This window comes from Lipotes vexillifer, unplaced genomic scaffold (assembly GCF_000442215.2).
Source record: "Lipotes vexillifer unplaced genomic scaffold, Lipotes_vexillifer_v1.1 scaffold1396, whole genome shotgun sequence".
NCBI classification, from domain to species: Eukaryota; Metazoa; Chordata; class Mammalia; order Artiodactyla; family Lipotidae; genus Lipotes; species Lipotes vexillifer.
Genome location: NW_006777671.1, coordinates 1211698 through 1229777, shown reverse-complemented (window position 1 = coordinate 1229777; position 18080 = coordinate 1211698).

Sequence of the window (18080 nt, the reverse complement as noted above, 5' to 3'; positions counted from 1 at the left end):
CTTTTCAGTGCTTTAAAACCCTGGTTGAATAGTGCCTGATTAAGTCAGAACGTAAGCTGAGATAATATCCAGTGGATGGTAGTTTTCTACTTTCCTGAGTGCCTTCTAACTATAAGAAAGGGAAGTAGACAATGAAGAGAATGATAAAATCCTGAGGGATATACATAGTACCAAACCAAGAAGATGATGCAGAAACCTAAAGAAAAGGTAAGACCATTTTTTTTTTTTTAGTGAGTAAATTGCTCTGCAAGGGTTTTAGATTATAAGAGTTTATCATTTTTAAAATTGGAGTATATTTGATTTACAATACTGTGTTAGTTTCAAGTGTACAGCAAAGATATTCATATATATGTGTATATATATACATATAAACACATATATTCTCTTTCAGATGCCTTTTGTAATGTTATTACAAAATACTGAGTATAGTTCCCTGTGCTATACAGTAGGTCCTTGTTGTTTAGCTATTTTATATATACTAGTGTGTATATGTTAATCTCAAATCCTAATTTACCCCTCCCCCCTTAGGTAAGCATGAATTTGTTTTCTATGTCTGTGAGTCTGTTTTTATTTTGTTTATAAGTTCATTTGTATCATATTTTTTTTAAGATTCCACATATAAGTGATAGCACATATTTGTCTTTAGCTTACTTCAGGTAATCTCTAGATCTGCTCATGTTACTGCAGATGGCATTATTTCATTCTTTATTATGACTGAGTAATATTCCATTATATATATGTCATATGATATACATATATCACATCTTCTTTATCCATTCATCTGTCGATGGACATTTAGGTTGCTTCCATGTGTTGGCTATTGTAAATAGTGCTGCTATGAAATTGGGGAGCATATATCTTTTCAGATGGTGGTTTTCTCTGGATATATGCCCAGGAGTGGGATTGCTGGATCACGTTTTTTTTTTGTTTTTTTTTCCACATCTAAATTGGTGTATAATTGCTTCACAATGTTGTGTCAGTTTCTGCTGTACAACAAAGTGAATCAGCCATATGTACACATATATCCCCATGTCCCCTCCCTCTTGAGCCTCCCTCATACCCTCCCTCTCCCATTCCTCTAGGTCACCACAGAGCATCAAGTTGATCTCCCTGTTCTATGCAGCAGCTTCCCACTAGCTATCCATTTTACATTTGGTAGTGTATATATGTCAATGCTACTCTCTCACTTCATCCCAGCTTCCCCTTCCCACACTGTGCCCTCAAGTCCATTCTCTACATCTGCACCTTTATTCCACCCCTGTCACTAGGTTCATCAGTACCGCATTTTTAGTTTCCATATATATGTGTGTTAGCATACAGTATTTGTTTTTCTCTTTCTGACGTACTTCACTCTGTGACAGACTCTAGGTCCATCCACCTCACTACAAATAAATCAATTTCATTCCCTTTTATGGCTGAGTAATATTCCATTGAATATATGTGCCACATTTTCTTTACCCATTCATCTGTTGATGGACATTTAGGTTTCTTCCATGTCCTGGCTATTGTAAATAGTGTTGCAATGAACATTGTGGTACATGTATCTTTTTGAATTATGGTTTTCTCAGGGTATATGCCCAGTAGTGAGATTCCTGGGTGATAAGGTAGTTCTATTTTTAGTTTTTTAAGGAACATCCATACTGTTGTCCATAGTGGCTGTATCAATGTACATTACCACCAAGAGTGCAAGAAGGTTCCCTTTTCTCCACACCCTCTCCAGCATTTATTATTTCTAGATGTTTTGATGATGACCATTCTGACTGGTGTGTGGTGATACCTCATTGTAGTTTTGATTTGCATTTCTCTAATGATTAGTGACGTTGAGCATCTTTTCACATATTTGTTGACCATCTGTGTGTCTTTGGAGCAATGTCTATTTAGATCTTCCACCCATTTTTGGATTGGGGTGTTTGTTTTCTTGATGTTGAGCTGCATGAGATGCTTCTATATTTTCGAGATTAATCCTTTGTCAGTACCTTTGTTTGCAAATATTTTCTCCAATTCTGAAGGTTGTCTTCTCATCTTGTTTATGGTTTCCTCTGCTGTACAAAGGCTTTTAAGTCTCTTTAGGTCCCATTTGTTTATTTTTGTTTTTATTTCCATTACTCTAGGAGGTGTGTCAAAAAGGATCTTGCTGTGATTTATGTCAAAGAGTGTTCTTCCTATGTTTTCCTCTAAGAGTTTGATAGTGACTGGCCTTACATTTAGGTCTTTAATCCATTTTGAGTTTATTTTTGTGTATGGTGTTAGAAAGTGCTCTAATTCCATTCTTTTACATGTAGTTGTCCAGTTTTCCCAGCACCACTTATTGAAGGGGCTGTCTATTCTCCATTGTATATTCTTGCCTCCTTTATCAAAGACAAGGTGACCATATGTGTGTAGGTTTATCTCTGGGCTTTCTATCCTGTACCACTGATCTATATTTTTCTTTGTGTGCCAGTACCATATTGTTTTGATTACTGTAACTTTGTAGTATAGTCTGAAGTCAGGGAGCCTGATTGGTCCAGCTCCGTTTTTCTTTCTCAAGATTGCTTCGGTTATTCAGGGCCTTTTGTGTTTCCATACAAATTGTAAAATTTCTGGTTCTAGTTCTGTTAACAATCTCATTGGTAATTTGATAGGGACTGCATTGAACCTATAGACTGCTTTGGGCAGTATAGTCATTTTCATGATATTGATTCTTTCAATCCAGGAGCAAGGTGTATCTCTCCACCTGCTTATGTCATCTTTGATTCATCAGTGTCTTACAGTTTTCTGAGCACAGGTCTTTTGCCTCCTTAGGTAGGTTTGTTCCTAGGTATTTTATTCTTTTTCTTGCAATAGTAAATGGGATTGTTTCCTTAATTTATCTTTCTGATCTTTCATTGTTATTGTATAGGAATGAAAGAGATTTCTGTGCATTAATTTTTTATGCTGCAAATTCAACAAATTCATTGATTAGTTCTAGTAGTTTTCTGTTGGCATCTTTAAGACTTTCTATGTATAGTATCATGTCATTGGCAAACATGACAGTTTTACTTTTTTTTTTTCAATTTGTATTCCTTATATTTCTTTTTCTTCTCTGATTGCTGTGGCTAGGACTTCCAATACTGTGTTGAATAATAGTGGCAAGAGTGGACATCCTTGTCTTATTCCTAGTCTTAGAGGAAATGCTTTCAGTTATTCACAATTGAGAATGATGTTGGCTGTGGCTTTGATGTATATGGCCTTTATTATGTTGAGGTAGGTTCCCTCTATGCCCACTTTCTGGAGAGTTTTTATCATAAATGGGTTTGAACTTTGTCAAAACATTTTTCTGCATCTATTGAGATGATCATATGGTTTTTATTCTTTAACTTGTAATTATGGTGTACCACATGGATTGTTTTGTAGATATTGAAGAATCCTTGCATCCCTGGGATAAATCCCACTTGATCATGGCATATGATATATATTTTTATATTATTATTTTATTATTTTGTTTTTTAACATCTTTATTGGAGTATAATTGCTTTACAATGGTGTGTTAGTTGCTGCTTTATAACAAAGTGTATCAGTTATACATATACATATATCCCCATATCTCTTCCCTCTTGTGTCTCCCTCCCTTCCACCCTCTCTATCCCACTCATCTAGGTGGTCCCAAGGCACCAAGCTGATCTCCCTGTGCTATGCAGCTGCTTCCAACTAGCTATCAGTTTTACATTTGGTAGTGTATATATGTCCAGTCCACTCTCTCACTTTGTCCCAGCTTACCCTTCAGACTACCTGGGTCCTCAAGTCCATACTCTAGTAGTTCTGTGTCTTTATTACCATCTAGCCCCTAGGTCCTTCATGACCTTTTTTATTTTTTTAGATTCCATATATATGTGTTAGCATATGGTATTTGTTTTTCTCTTTCTGACTTACTTCACTCTGTATGACAGATTCGAGGTCCATCCACCTCACTACAAATAACTCAATTTCGTTTCTTTTTCTGGCTGAGTAATATTCCATTGTATACATGTGCCATATCCTCCTTATCCAATCATTTGTCAATGGACATTTAGGTTGCTTCTGTGTCCTAGGTACTGTAAATCGAGCTGCAATGAACATTTTGGTACATGACTCTTTTTGAATTATGGCTTTCTCAGGGTATATGCCCAGTAGTGTGATTGCTGGGTCATATGGTCGTTTTTTGTTTAGTTTTTAAAGGAAACTCCATACTGTTCTCCATAGTGGCTGTATTAATTTACTTTCCCAGCAAGAGTGCAAAAGGGTTCCCTTTTCTCCACAACCTCTCCAGCATTTATTGTTTGTAGACGTTTTGATGTTGGCCATTCTGACTGGTGTTGGGTGATACCTCATTGTAGTTTTGATTTGCATTTTTCTAATGATTAGTGATAGTGAGCATCCTTTCATGTGTTTAGTGGCAATCTGTATATCTTCTTTAGGGAAATGTCTATTTAGGTCTTCTGCCCATTTTGGGGTTGGGTTGTGTTTTTTTTTGATGTGGAGCTGCATGGGCTGCTTGTAAATTTTGGAGATTAATGCTTTGTCAGTTTCTTAGTTGCAAATATTTTCTCCCATTCTGAGGGTTGTCTTTTCGTCTTGTTTATGGTTTCCTTTGCTGGGCAAAGGCTTTTAAGTTTCATTAGGTCCCATTTGTTTATTTTTGTTTTAATTTCTCTAGGAGGTGGGTCAAAAAGAATCTTGCTGTGATTTATGTCATAGAGTGTTCTTCCTATGTTTTCCTCTAAGAGTTTTACAGTGTCTGGCCTTACATTTAGGTCTTTAATCCATTTTGAGTTTATTTTTGTATATGGCATTAGGAAGCACTCTAATTTCATTCTTTTACACATAGCTGTCCAGATTTCCCAGCACCACTTGTTGAAGAGGCTGTCTTTTCTCCATAGTATATTCTTCCTTCTTTATCAAAGATAAGGTGACCATATATGTGGGGGCTTACCTCTGGATTTTCTATCCTGTTCCATTGATCTATATTTCTGGTTTTGTGCCAGTACCGTACTGTCTTTATTACTGTAGCTTTGTAGTATAGTCTGAAGTCTGGGAGCCTGATTCCTCCAGCTCCGTTTTTTCTTTTTTAAGATTTCTTTGGCTATTCGGGGTCTTTTGTGTTTCTATGCAAATTGTAAAAGTTTTTGTTCTAGTTCTGTGAAAAATGTCATTGGTAATTTGATAAGGATTTCATTGCATCTGTAGATTGCTTTGGGTAGTATAGCCATTTACAGAATGTTGATTCCACCAATCCAAGAATATGGTATATAACTCCATATATTTTTATCATCTTTAATTTCTTTCATCAGTGTCTTATAATTTTCTGCACACAGGTGTTTTGTCTCCTTATGTAGGTTTATTCCTAGGTATTTTATTCCTTTTGTTGCAATGGTAAATGCGAGTGTTTTCTTAATTTCACTTTCAGATTTTTCATCATTAGTGTATAGGAATGCAAGAGATTTCTGTGCATTAACTTTGTATCCTGCTATGTTACCAAATTCATTGATTAGCTCTAGTAGTTTTCTGGTAGCATCTTTAGGATTCTCTATGTATAGTATCTTGTCATTTGCAAACAGTGAGAGCTTTACTTCTTCTTTTCTGATTTAGATTCCTTTTATTTCTTTTTCTTCACTGATTGCTGTGGCTAAGACTTCCAAAACTATGTTGAATAATAGTGGTGAGAGTGGGCAACCTTGTCTTGTTCCTGATGTTAGTGGAAATGGTTTCAGTTTTTCACCATTGAGGGCGATGTTAGCTGAGTGTTTGTCATATATGGCCTTTATTATGTTGAGATAAGTTCCCTCTATGCCTACTTTCTGCAGGGTTTTTATCATAAATGGGTGTTGAATTTTGTTGAAAGATTTCTCCACATCTATTGAGACGATCATATGGTTTTCTCCTTCAATTTGTTAATATGGTGTGTCACATTGATTGATATGCATATATTGAAGAATCCTTGCATTCCTGTGATAAACTTCACTTGATCGTGGTGTATAATCTTTTTAATGTGCTGTTGGATTGTGTTTGCTAGTATTTTATTGAGGATTTTCACATCTATGTTCATCAGTGATATTGGCCTGTAGTTTTCTTTCTTTGTGACATCTTTGTCTGGTTTTGGTATCAGAGTGATGGTGGACTCATAGAAAGAGTTTGGGAGTGTTCCTCCTTCTGCAATACTTTGGAAGAGTTTGAGAAGGATAGGTGTTAGCTCTTCTCTAAATGTTTGATAGAATTCGCCTGTGAAGCCATCTGGTCCTGGCCTTTTGTTTGTTGGAAGATTTTTAATCACAGTTTCAATTTCAGTGCTTGTGATTCGTCTGTTCGTATTTTCTATTTCATCCTGGTTCAGTCTCAGAAGTTTGTGCACTTCTAAGAATTTGTTCATTTCTTCTGGGAGGTGCATTTTATTGGCATGTACTTGCTTGTAGTAATCTCTCATGATCCTTTTTAGTTATGCAGTGGTAGTTGTTACTTCTCTCTTCATTTCTAATTGTGTTGATTTGAGTCTTCTCCCTTCCTTTCTTGATGAGTCTGGCAAATGATTTGTCTTTTTTTTATCTTCTCAAAAAAATAAGATTTTAGTTTTATTGATCTTTGCTTTCATTTTCTTCATTTCTTTTTCATTTATTTCTGATCTGATCTTTATTATTTCTTTCCTTCTGCTAACTATGGGGTTTTATTGTTCTTCTTTTTCTAACTGCTTTAGGTGCAAGGTTAGGTTGTTTATTTGAGATGTTTCTTGTTTCTTAAGGTAGGATTGTATTGCTATAAATTTCCCTCTTAGAACTGCTTTTGCTGCATCCCCTAGGTTTAGGGTCATCGTGTTTTCATTGTCATTTGTTCCTAGGTATTCTTTGATTTCCTCTTTGATTTCTTCAGTGATCTCTAGGTGTTTAAGTAGTGTATTGTTTAGCATCCATGTGTTTGTATTTTACAGATTTTTTTCCCTGTAATTGATGTCTTGTCTCATAACTTTGTGGTCAGAAGACATACTTGATATGAATTCAGTTTTCTTAAATTTACCAAGGCTTGATTCGTGACCCAAGATATGATCTATCCTGGAGAATATTCCCTGAGCTCTTGAGAAGGAAATGTATTCTGTTGTTTTTGGATGGAATGTCCTATAAATATCAATTAAGTCTCTCTTGTTTAATGTATCATTGTGTTTCCTTATGTATTTTCATTTTGGATGATCTGTCCATTCATGAGAATGGTGTGTTAAAGTCCCATACTATGATTGCGTTACTGTTGATTTCCCCTTTTATGGCTGTTAATATTTGCCTTATGTATTGAGGTGCTCCTATGTTGGGTTCCTAAATGTTTACAATTTTTATATCTTCTTCTTGGATTGATCCCTTGATCATTATGTAGTGTCCTTCTTTGTCTCTTGTAATAGTCTTTGTTTTAAAGTCTGTTTTGTCTGATATGAGAATTGCTACTCCAGCTTTCCTTTGATTCCCACTTGCATGGAATACCTTTTTCCATTCCATCACTTTCAGTCTGTATGTGTCCCTAGGTCTGAAGTGAATCTCTTGTAGACAGAATATATATGGGTCTTGTTTTTGTATCCATTCAGCCAGTCTATGTCTTTTTGTTAGAGCATTTAATCCATTTACATTTAAGGTAATTATCAATATGTATGTACCTATTACCATTTTCTTAATTGTTTTGGCTTTGTTTTTGTAGGTCTTTTCCTTCTCTTTTATTTCCTGCCTGGTGAAGTTCCTTTAGCATTTGTTGTAAAGTTTGTTTGGTGGTGCTGAATTCTCTTAGCTTTTACTTGTCTGTAAAGGTTTTAATTTCTCTGTCAAATTTGAATGAGATCCTTGCTGGGTACAGTAATCTTGGTTGAAGGTTTTTCCCCTTCATCACTAAATATGTCCTGCCTCTCCCTTCTGGCTTGCAGAGTTTCTGCAGAAAGATCAACTGTTAACCTTATGGGGATTCCCTTGTGTGTTATTTGTTGTTTTTCCCTTGCTGTTTTTAATATTTTTTCTTTGTATTTAATATTTGATAGCTTGATTAATATGTATCTTGGTGTGTTTCTCCTTGGATTTATCCTGTATGAGACTCTCTGTTCTTCCTGGGCTTGATTAACTATTTCTTTTCCCCTATTAGGGAAGTTTTCAACTATAATCTCTTCAAATATTTTCTCAGTCCCTTTCTTTTTCTCTTATTCTTCTGGGACCTCTATAATTCAAATGTTGGTGTGTTTAATGTTCTCCCACAGGTCTCTGAGACTGTCCTCAATTCTTTTCATTCTTTTCTCTTTATTTGCTCTGCAGTGTTTATTTCCACTATTTTATCTTCCATGTCACTTATCTGTTCTTCCACCTCAGTTATTCTGCTATTGATCCCTTCAAGAGAATTTTTAATTTCATTTATTGTGTTGTTCATCACTTTTTTTTGCTCTTTAGTTCTTCTAGGTCCTTGTTAAACATTTCTTGTATTTTCTCCATTCTATTTCCAAGATTTTGGATCAACTTTCCTATCATTATTCTGAATTAGTTTTCAGGTAGACTGCCTCTTTCATCTTCATTTGTTATGTCTGGTGGGTTTTTACATTTCTCCTTCATCTGCTGTGTGTTTCTATGTCTTCTCATTTTACTTAACTCACTGTGTTTGGGGTCTCCTTTTCGCAGGCTGCAGGTTCGTAGTTCCCATTGTTTTTGGTGTCTGCCCCAGTGGCTAAAGTTGTTTCAGTGGGTTGTGTAGGCTTCCTGGTGGAGGGGACCAGTGCCTGTGCTCTGGTGGATAGGGCTGCATCTTGTCTTTCTGGTGGGCAGGTCTACATCTGGTGTTGTGTTTTGGGGTGTCTGTGACCTTCTTATGATTTTAGGCAGCCTCTCTGCTAATGGGTGGGGTTGTGTTTCTGTCCTGCTAGTTGTGTGGCATAGGGTGTCCAGCACTGTAGCTTGCTCATCATTGAGTGGAGCTGGGTCTTTGTGTTAATGGAGATCTCTGGGAGATTTTCACCGTTTGATATTATGTGGAGCTGGGAGGTCTCTGGTGGACCTATGTCCTGTACTTGGCTCTCCCACCTCAGAGGCACAGCACTGACATCTGACTAGTGCACCAAGAGCCTGTCATCCACACGGAAAAAGAGAAAAAAGAGGAAAAAAAAAAAAAAATATATATATATATATCATTACTCCCAATATCCACCTCCTCAGTTTGGAATGATTCGTTGTCTATTCAGGTATTCCACAGTTGCGGGGTACATCAAGTTGATTGTGGAGATTTAATCCACTGCTCCTGAGGCTGCTGGGAGAAATTCCCCATTCTGTTCTTTGTTCACACAGCTCCTGGGGTTCAGCTTTGGATTTGGTCCCGCCTCTGAATACAGGTCGTCTGAGGGCGTCTGTTCTTTACTCAGACAGGACGGGGTTAAAAGAGCAGCTGATGTGGGGGCTCTGGCTCACTCAGGCCGGGGGGAGGGAGGGGTATGGAGTGTGGGGTGAGCCTGAGGCAGCAGAGCCTGGCATGACGATGCACCAGCGTGACGCGCGCCATGTGTTCTTCTGGGGAAATTGTCCCTGGATCACGGGACCCTGGCAGTGGAGGCCTGCACAGGCTCCTGGGATGTCGGTGTGGATAGTGACCTGTGCTTGCACACAGGCTTCTTGGTGGCTGCAGCAGCAGCCTGAGCCTTTCATGCCCGTCTCTGGGGTCCACACTAATAGCCACAGCTTGTGCCCATCTCGAGCTCGTTTAAGCGCCACTCTTAATCCCCTCTCCTTGCGCACCAGGAAACAAAAAGGCAAGAAAAATTCTCTTGCCTCTTCAGCAGCCCCAGACTTTTCCCGGACTCCCTCCTGGCTAGCTCTGGTGCACTAGTCCCCTTCAGGCTGTGTTCATGCAGCCAACTCCAGTCCTCTCCCTGGGATCTGACCAAAGCCGGAGCCTCAGCTCCCAGCCCCCGCTTGCACCGGCGGGCGAGCACACAGGCCTCTCGGGCTGGTGAGTGCCGGTCGGCACCGATCCTCTGTGCGGGGATCTCCCCGCTTTGCCCTCCGCACCCGTGTTGCTGCGCTCTCCTCCGAGGCTCCGAAGCTTCCCCCCTCTGCCACCTGCAGTCTCCCTCTGCAAAGGGGCTTCCTAGTGTGTGGAAACATTTCCTCCTTCACAGCTCCCTCCCACTGGAGCAGGTCCTGTCCCTTTCTTTTGTCTCTGTTTTTTCTTTTGCCCTACCCAGGTACGTGGGGAGTTTCTTGCCTTTTTGGAGGTCTGAGGTCTTCTGCTAGTGTTCAGTAGGTGTTCTGTAGGAGTTGTTCCACATGTAGATGTATTTCTGATGTATTTGTGGGGAGGAAGGTGATCTCCACATCTTACTCTTCCTCCATCTTGAAGCTCCTCTCTGGTGTATGTTTTTTTTTTTTTTTGTAGTACGCAGGCCTCTCACTGCTGTGGCCTCTCCCGCTGTGGAACACAGGCTCTGAATGCCCAGGCTCAGTGGCCATGGCTCACGGGCCCAGCCGCTGCATGGCATGTGGGATCCTCACGGACCGGGGCACGAACCTGCGTCCCCAGCATCGGCAGGCCGACTCCCAATGACTGCGCCACCAGGGAAGCCCAGGCGTATGATATTTTTGATGTGTTGTTGGATTCTGTTTGCTAGTATTTTTTTGAGGATTTTTGCATCTATGTTCATCAGTGATATTAGTCTGTAATTTTCTTTGTTTGTAATATTTTTGTCTTGTTTTGGTATCAGGGTGATGGTGGCCTCGTAGAATGAGTTTGGGAGTGTTCCACCCTCTGCAATTTTTTGGAAGAGTTTGAGAAGGAGAGGTGTTAGCTCTTCTATAAATGTTTGATAGGGTTCACCTGTGAAGCCATCTGGTCCTGGACTTTGTTCGAAGATTTTTAATTACAGTTTCAATTTCATTACTTGTGATTTGTCTGTTGATATTTTCTAATTTTTCCTGTTTCAATGTTGGAATGTTGTACCTTTCCAAGAATTTGCCCATTTCTTCCAGGTTGTCTATTTTATTGGCATATATTGGTTGTAGCAGTCTCTTATGATTCTTTGTATTTCTACAGTGTCAGTTGTAATCTCTCCTTTTTCATTTCTAATTTTATTGATTTGGATCCTCTCCCTTTTTTTCTCAATGAATCTGGCTAAAGGTTTATCAGTTGCGTTTATCTTCTCAAAGAACCAACTTTTAGCTTTATTGACCTTTGCTATTGTTTTCTTCGTTTCTATTTCATTTATTTCTGCTCTGATCATTATGATTTCTTTCCTTCTACTAACTTTGGGTTTTCTTTGTTCTTTTATGAGTTCCTTTAGGTATAAGGTTAGATTATATTTACTTGTTTCTTGAGGTAGGATTGTATTGCTATAAACTTCCTTCTTACAACTGCTTTTGCTGCATCCCATAGGTTTTGGATTGTTGTGTTTTCATTCTTATTTTTTTCTAGGTATTTTTTTGTATTTCTTCTTTGATTTCTTCAGTGATCTCTTGGTTATTTAGCAGCACACTGTTTAGCCTCTGTGTATTTGTGCTTTTTACAGTTTTTTTTTCCTGTAATTGATTTCTAATCTCATAGTGTTGTTTTCAGAAAAAAATGCTTGATATAATTCAATTTTCTTAAATTTCCCAAGGCTTGAGTTATGACCCAAGATGTGATCTATTCTGGAGAACGTTCCATGTTCACTTGAGAAGAAAGCCTAATCTGCTGGGTTTGGATCAAATGTCCTATAAATATCAATTAAATCTATCTGGTATTTTGTGTCATTTAAAGCTAGTGTTTGCTTATTTATTTTCTGTCTGGATGATCTGTCTATTGGTATAAGTGGGGTGTTACAGGCCCCCACTTTCATTGTGTTACCCTCCATTTCTCCTTTTATGGCTGCTAGCATTTGCCTTATGTATTGACGTGCTCCTATATTGAGTGCATAAATATATATAATTGTCATGTTTTCATCTTGGATTGATCCCTTGATCATAATGTAGTGTCCTTCCTTATCTCTTATAACAGTCTTTATTTTAAAGTCTATTTTATCTGATATTAGTATTGGTATTCCAGCTTTCTTATGATTTCCATTTGCATGAAATATCTTTTTCCATCCCCTCACTTCAGTCTGTACATGTCCCAAGGTCTGAAGTGGGTTTCTTGCAGACAGCATATATAAGGATGTTGTTTTTGTATCCATTCAGCCAGTCTGTGTCTTTTGGTTTGAGAATTTAATTCATTTACATTCAAGGTGATTATTGATATGTATGTTCCTATTACCACTTTCTTAATTGATTTGCGTTTGTTTTTGTGGGTCTTCTCCTGTGTTTCCCACTTAGAGAAGTTCCTTTAGCATTTGTTGTAAAGCTGGTTTTGTAGTGCTGAATTATTGTAGCTTTTTCTTGTCTGCAAAGCTTTTAATTTTTCTGTTGAATCTGAATGAGATCCTTGCTGGGTAGATTAATCTTGGTTGTAGGTTTTTCCCTTTCATCACTTTAAATATATCCTGCCACTCCCTTCTGGCCTATAGAGTTTCTGCTGAGTAATCAGCTGATAACCTTATGGGGATTCCCTTGTATGTTATTTTTTGCTTTTCCCATGCTGTTTTTAATATATTTTCTTTGAATTTAATTTTTGTTAGTTTAATTAATATGTGGGTTGGTGTGTTTCTCCTAGGGTTTATCCTATATAGGAGTCTCTGTGCTTCCTGTACTTCAGTGGCTATTTCCTTTCCTATGTTAGAGAAGTTTTCGACTCTAATCTGTTTAAATATTTTCTCAGACCCTTTTTCTTTCTCTTCCACTTCTGGGACCCCTATAATTCAAATGTTGGTGCATTTAATGTTGTCCCAGTGGTCTCTGAGACTGTCCTCAAGTCTTTTCATTCTTTTTTCTTTATTCTGCTCCATGGTATTTAGTTCCACTGTTTTATCTTCCAGGTCACTTATCCATTCTTCTGCCTCAGTTATTCTTCTATTAATTCCCCCTAGAGTATTTTTAATTTCATTTATTGTGTTGTTCATCATTGTTTGTTTGCTCTTTAGTTCTTCTAGGTCCTTGTTAAAGGTTTCTTGTATTTTCTCCATTCTGTTTCCAATATTTTGGATGATCTTTACCATCATTAGTCTGAATTCTTTTTCAGTTAAGTTGCCTATTTCATCTTCATTTATTTGGTCTTGTAGGTTTTTACCTTGCTCCTTCATCTGTAACATATTTTTTTTTTTATGTGTGAGGCAGTATTCCTGCCTTACTGGTTGTTTGGCCTGAGGTGTCCAGCACTGGAGTTTGCAGGCAGTTGGGTAGAGCTGGGTCTTGGTGCTGAGCTGAGGACCTATGGGAGGCCTCACTCCAATTAATATTTCCTGGGATCTGAGGTTCTCTGTTAGTCCAGTGGTTTGGACTTGACACTCCCACCACAGGAGCTCAAGCCCAACTCTCAGCCTGGGAACCAGGGTTTCTCAAGCCACACAGCATGGCAAAAGAAAAGAAAAAAAAGGAGCAGTACAACAACAAAGAATAAAAAATAATATAAAATTAGAAAGGTAAAAAATATATTAGGAAAATTAAAAATATAATTGAAACAACTGCAACAAAGTAAAGCGAAACCACAACAGAAAAATGAAAGAAAAAAAAGAGAACAATCCATAAGGAGCAGAATAACAAATTATGAAGAATAAAATAAAATTAGAAAAATAAAAGATTTATTAGAAAAAAATAAAATATAAATAAATCAACAACAAGGTAAAACAGAACCCCAACCTAAAAGAAGAAAAAAAAAATCCAGAGAAGGTCTTGGCTATGGGGCAGCAGATCTTAGGCATGGCCAGGGGTGGGGGGTGGGGGGGAGGGGAGTGGGCTTAGGTAGGTGTGGGGTTTAGGGTGGCATGGGGCCTAGGCTCAGCACCCACACAGCCAGAGAAGCCCTTGGGGGCGGGGCCTAGGCTTAGGACCTGATAGGAAGGGGGGAGGCAGCGTATCAAGAGGGGGCCTTCTGGAGTGTGGAGTCCCGGAATTTGGAGGTAAGGTCCTCAATGAGGGTGTTTCAGTGGGGTTTAGGCCCATCATGGTGGGAGGGGGTCTCAGAGGGGTCTCTGAGTGTCAAGTACCACGTGTAGAGGTAGGGATCTGTGTGTGAGTGTAGGGGCAGGGCTTGGGCTCTGTGTGGCAGGAGGGAGGCTTTGAGGGCAGAGGATTAGGCCTGAGAGCTCAACAGGCTCCCTGGTGCCCAAGTGGGCAGGGAAAGTGCTAGCAATGCTCCCTTCTGTTCCTCCGTCCCTGGAGGGTCTCCCCCATGCCGCTGGGCCCCTAACCGTGGGTGGGTCTTGCCAGGTGTAGGAACTACTCCCCACCCCCAGCCGTTCCTCAGGGGCCCTGGTCCCATCCCACCTCCACTTCTCCTCCCCCCTCACTCCCCCCCACATCCTACCTGGTTTCTGGGGGTTCCTCCAATCCCCTTAGGTGTCCGTGGTCCCCCACCAGTGTCTGGTAGGTCTAGTTTTAGTTTTTTACAGAACTTCCATACCGTTCTCCATTATAAGAGTTTATGTTGATAATAATTTCAAGCCCCTGAAGATAGAGAAGTGATATAGTCACTGACACACCAGGAACAGAGAGTGGTTGGTGAGGTATCTGTATGTAATTGAAAGTGACATGACTAGATCAGAAATACCAGTTGGAAATAATAGCAATTATCTAAGTGTGAGGTGTTGACTAAAAATTATGCCCAGGTTTTTGGCTTGGACAACCAGGTAGATGGAGGTATTCATCCTAGGAAATAGGAAGGACTGAAAAATAGGCAGTTTGGAAGGTGGGGCCCAGATATGATGGCTTCAACTTGGGACATGTGGACTTTGAGTTGGCTGTGACATTGTCCAAGTGGTGACCTACAGTAGGAAATTGGCAATATAGATTTGGATCTTAAATAGAGAGAATGTGACTGTAGGTGGTATACTATAGTATAGTTTAGTATTATAGTATCAATAGTATAGGAGGAATGGCTAACTTAAGAGGCAATATAGGATAATGGTTAAAAGAGGTACCTCCAGAGCACCAATGTTTCCTTGCTTTGTAACTTTGGGCAAGTTACTTTACCTCTATATATCTGAGTTTCATTATCTGTAAAATAGCAATAACTATAGCTTTTACCTCAGAGGCATTGTGAAAATTCAATGAGTCAGTACATGTAAAAGAATGCATGACATAATAAATATTATTGTTACTATTTTCTCCTTTTCAAAGGTAAGGAAATGAAAGCTAAGAGTGGGTACATAACTGGCTGAATATGACACAGCTATTAAGTGGCAGTGGCAAGATTCAAACTCAGCTCTTCTTGAGACACATCCTATGTTCTTTCCATTACATCACTGTGGCCAAAAACTTTAAACATTCAGTGCATTAGTTCCTCATTTTTGAAATGAGAATAATACTAATACATACCTTATAGGGTTGGTATAATATTTGTAAAGCATTTAGAACAGTGCCTGGGATATTGTAAATGCAATAAAATGTTTGCTATTAACAATGATAATAACAATAACAACAACAACAATAATAATAGTAATAAAATTTGTTCTATGGACTATCATCTGGAAGAATAAAAGTGCCTCCTTTTAGAACTAACTCAAGCAAGCTATGTGGTGGCTGGAATGGGGTAGGTGGAGGGAGTCAGCAGGGGCATGTCTGATGTTCCCTTTGCATAAGAAGAGAAGAATCAGAGGCGGGAGCTTAGTGGAGCTGGCAAGGTTGAATGGCTGTTACTCTTTAGACTGGCCAAATGGGCTTGGGAGGGGATGGATACAGTAGGAAAATTTCAAATCTTTTAAATCTGCAGATCTCCAGTGGCAGTGGCCACATCTGATATCAGCTGGAACATATCCTTAAAAGAAATACCTCTACAAAATGAAGCTTGGAAGATAGGCAAAGGGGAGACAAATGAGGCCAGGGGTACAGAAAACACACAGGTCAAAATAAATCTGACTTCTGGTTTCCTACACTCTGATCTGTTCATGTAGCTGTGGGATTTGTTTATGATTGTTTGCATAGTTGAGACTCTCTGGGGATTTTGATTGTTTTTTATTTCAAAATCCAACACGGCGGGATACAAGTTTTATGCTTCTATTCCTATTTTATCAGGAAAGAACAGAGTGAAAACTTTTCAATCTCCCTGCCCCACTCCCAACATTGCTGAGATGATTTAATGCCTCATAAGAAAAGTAATTTTGTGATAATGACACAAAGGCAGCAATTAAAAAATATTGCTTGTTTCAGGGCCTATAAATTGACTGTGGGTAATTGACAACAGAGTGTGTTTTCTAATCCACTGAAATGGTATCTTATTGCAAGCTGGCATGGTAATTACTGTATTTGTACAGTACCAGAGGAGTTCCAGCCCAAGTTTGACAGGGAGTTGATTAAATCACCCAGGTGTAATTGAAGGTTTTGATTGCATTGCCTTTGAGCTGATCAGCATTAGTAATAGCCCAGCTTTCTGCTGTCATGTGTTTCTAGAACTGGTGATATATCAGCCCTTTCAATCTCCCTCCCACCCCTCAGCCTTCTCTGTTGTGCCAGTGTCAAGGGAAGCAAAGAGAGCTCCTCAGAGCAGAAAAAATGAGAACAGACAGCAAATCCTTCGTGCTGGACCTAAATGACATCATCTGAAACAAAGAGAAACCTGTTTCTAACTGCCAGCTTTGTTTCTTCAGAAGGAGAGGGCAGGACTGTGGCACTCAAAGATGCGGCTTGCACATGGCCTGTCAGGGCAGCATAAGGACATATGTCCATGTTATACAGAAAAAGGCTTCTGCTCATGATTTGCTCATTTGGTGATTGCAAATTTTTTGAAAAGTATTGCATTTCAAAGGGGGAAATTTAACTTGTTTATCTTAAATGCAGCATTTCAGTCAGTTATCAGGAAAGATTTTATGATGCTATGTTGTGACGAACCCTTGAATTCATTGGTATTATTCCATTTATTTAAGTGGTATTTTCTGAGTGCCTGTTTTGCATAAAGTACATCACAAAAAAGAAGATAAACAAATCCTTATACAAAGCTGAACATGATAAAGGCTTTACAGATAATATAAACTAATTGAGATAGAAGTACAGAAAATATTCAGCATCTATCAAACACTTATCGACCACCAGCTAAGAATATCTATAAGTGATAGGAAGACGAACAAAATGAGACTTCTTTCTTCTAAGAAGTAAACAATCTAATCAAGAAAACAACGATGCCAATAAAATTATAATAGTTACTTTTTTAACATGCTTTATCACTTTGAATTTTCCTAGGAACTTCTGTGGGAGATGCAATCTCTATTCCCATTTCACAGATTTATACAACGGGTGTAGAGGAGTTAAATAACACCTCCAAGGCAGACCTGGAAACTGGGGATTCATAATTTGAGTCCAGGTTTCTCACAATAACTTGACAAAATAATTGTTATCCCCATTTACAAATAAGAAAACTGAGGTAGAGGGATTAAGCAAATTACCTAAATTCAGCTGTTAAAAAGTGGTAAAGTATAACCATAAACCAAAGGAGAAATAGATGTTTTAGCATATCCAAGAAAAGTGCTATGTGAGCACCAAGGAATGAGGAAGTAATTCAGATAGGGGTTGATTGAGGAATCCTTCATAAAGCATTCAGCTTTTGAGTTGAGACTTGAGAGTAAGAACTGAGAGGTGGAAATGTTGGAAGGGTTTCTTCCCCTTGGGAATGTCAAGTCCAAATCACCAGTTTTCTTTTGCTACCTATCATCAGATCCAACAAAGAGTTGGGCAAAAAAGAGAGAATTTTTAAAAAGCAAATTTGCTGGCACAATTGGGAACTTTGGAGTATCTATGGGATTCTTTTATCTACTCATATTCCCATTAATATGATAATTGATCACTGGTTATAAAATTCAGATCGCTTCCTTCCAATAATTAAGTCTAGTAAACAGTCTCTGAGACAGCTGCCGTGTTTTCTGGAATGGATGGAAACTCACAAGAAAGGCCTCCCTTCAAGGTTCTGTTGTTTTGTTGTTTTTTAGCACCAAGAGGGAAACTGAGCCTGGGATGAAAAGGCTGCCCACGCTCACCTGACAGAAGCGCAGGCAGACCCGGAAGACATTGGGTCACTTCCGGGGAGGATCGGAACAACTTAAA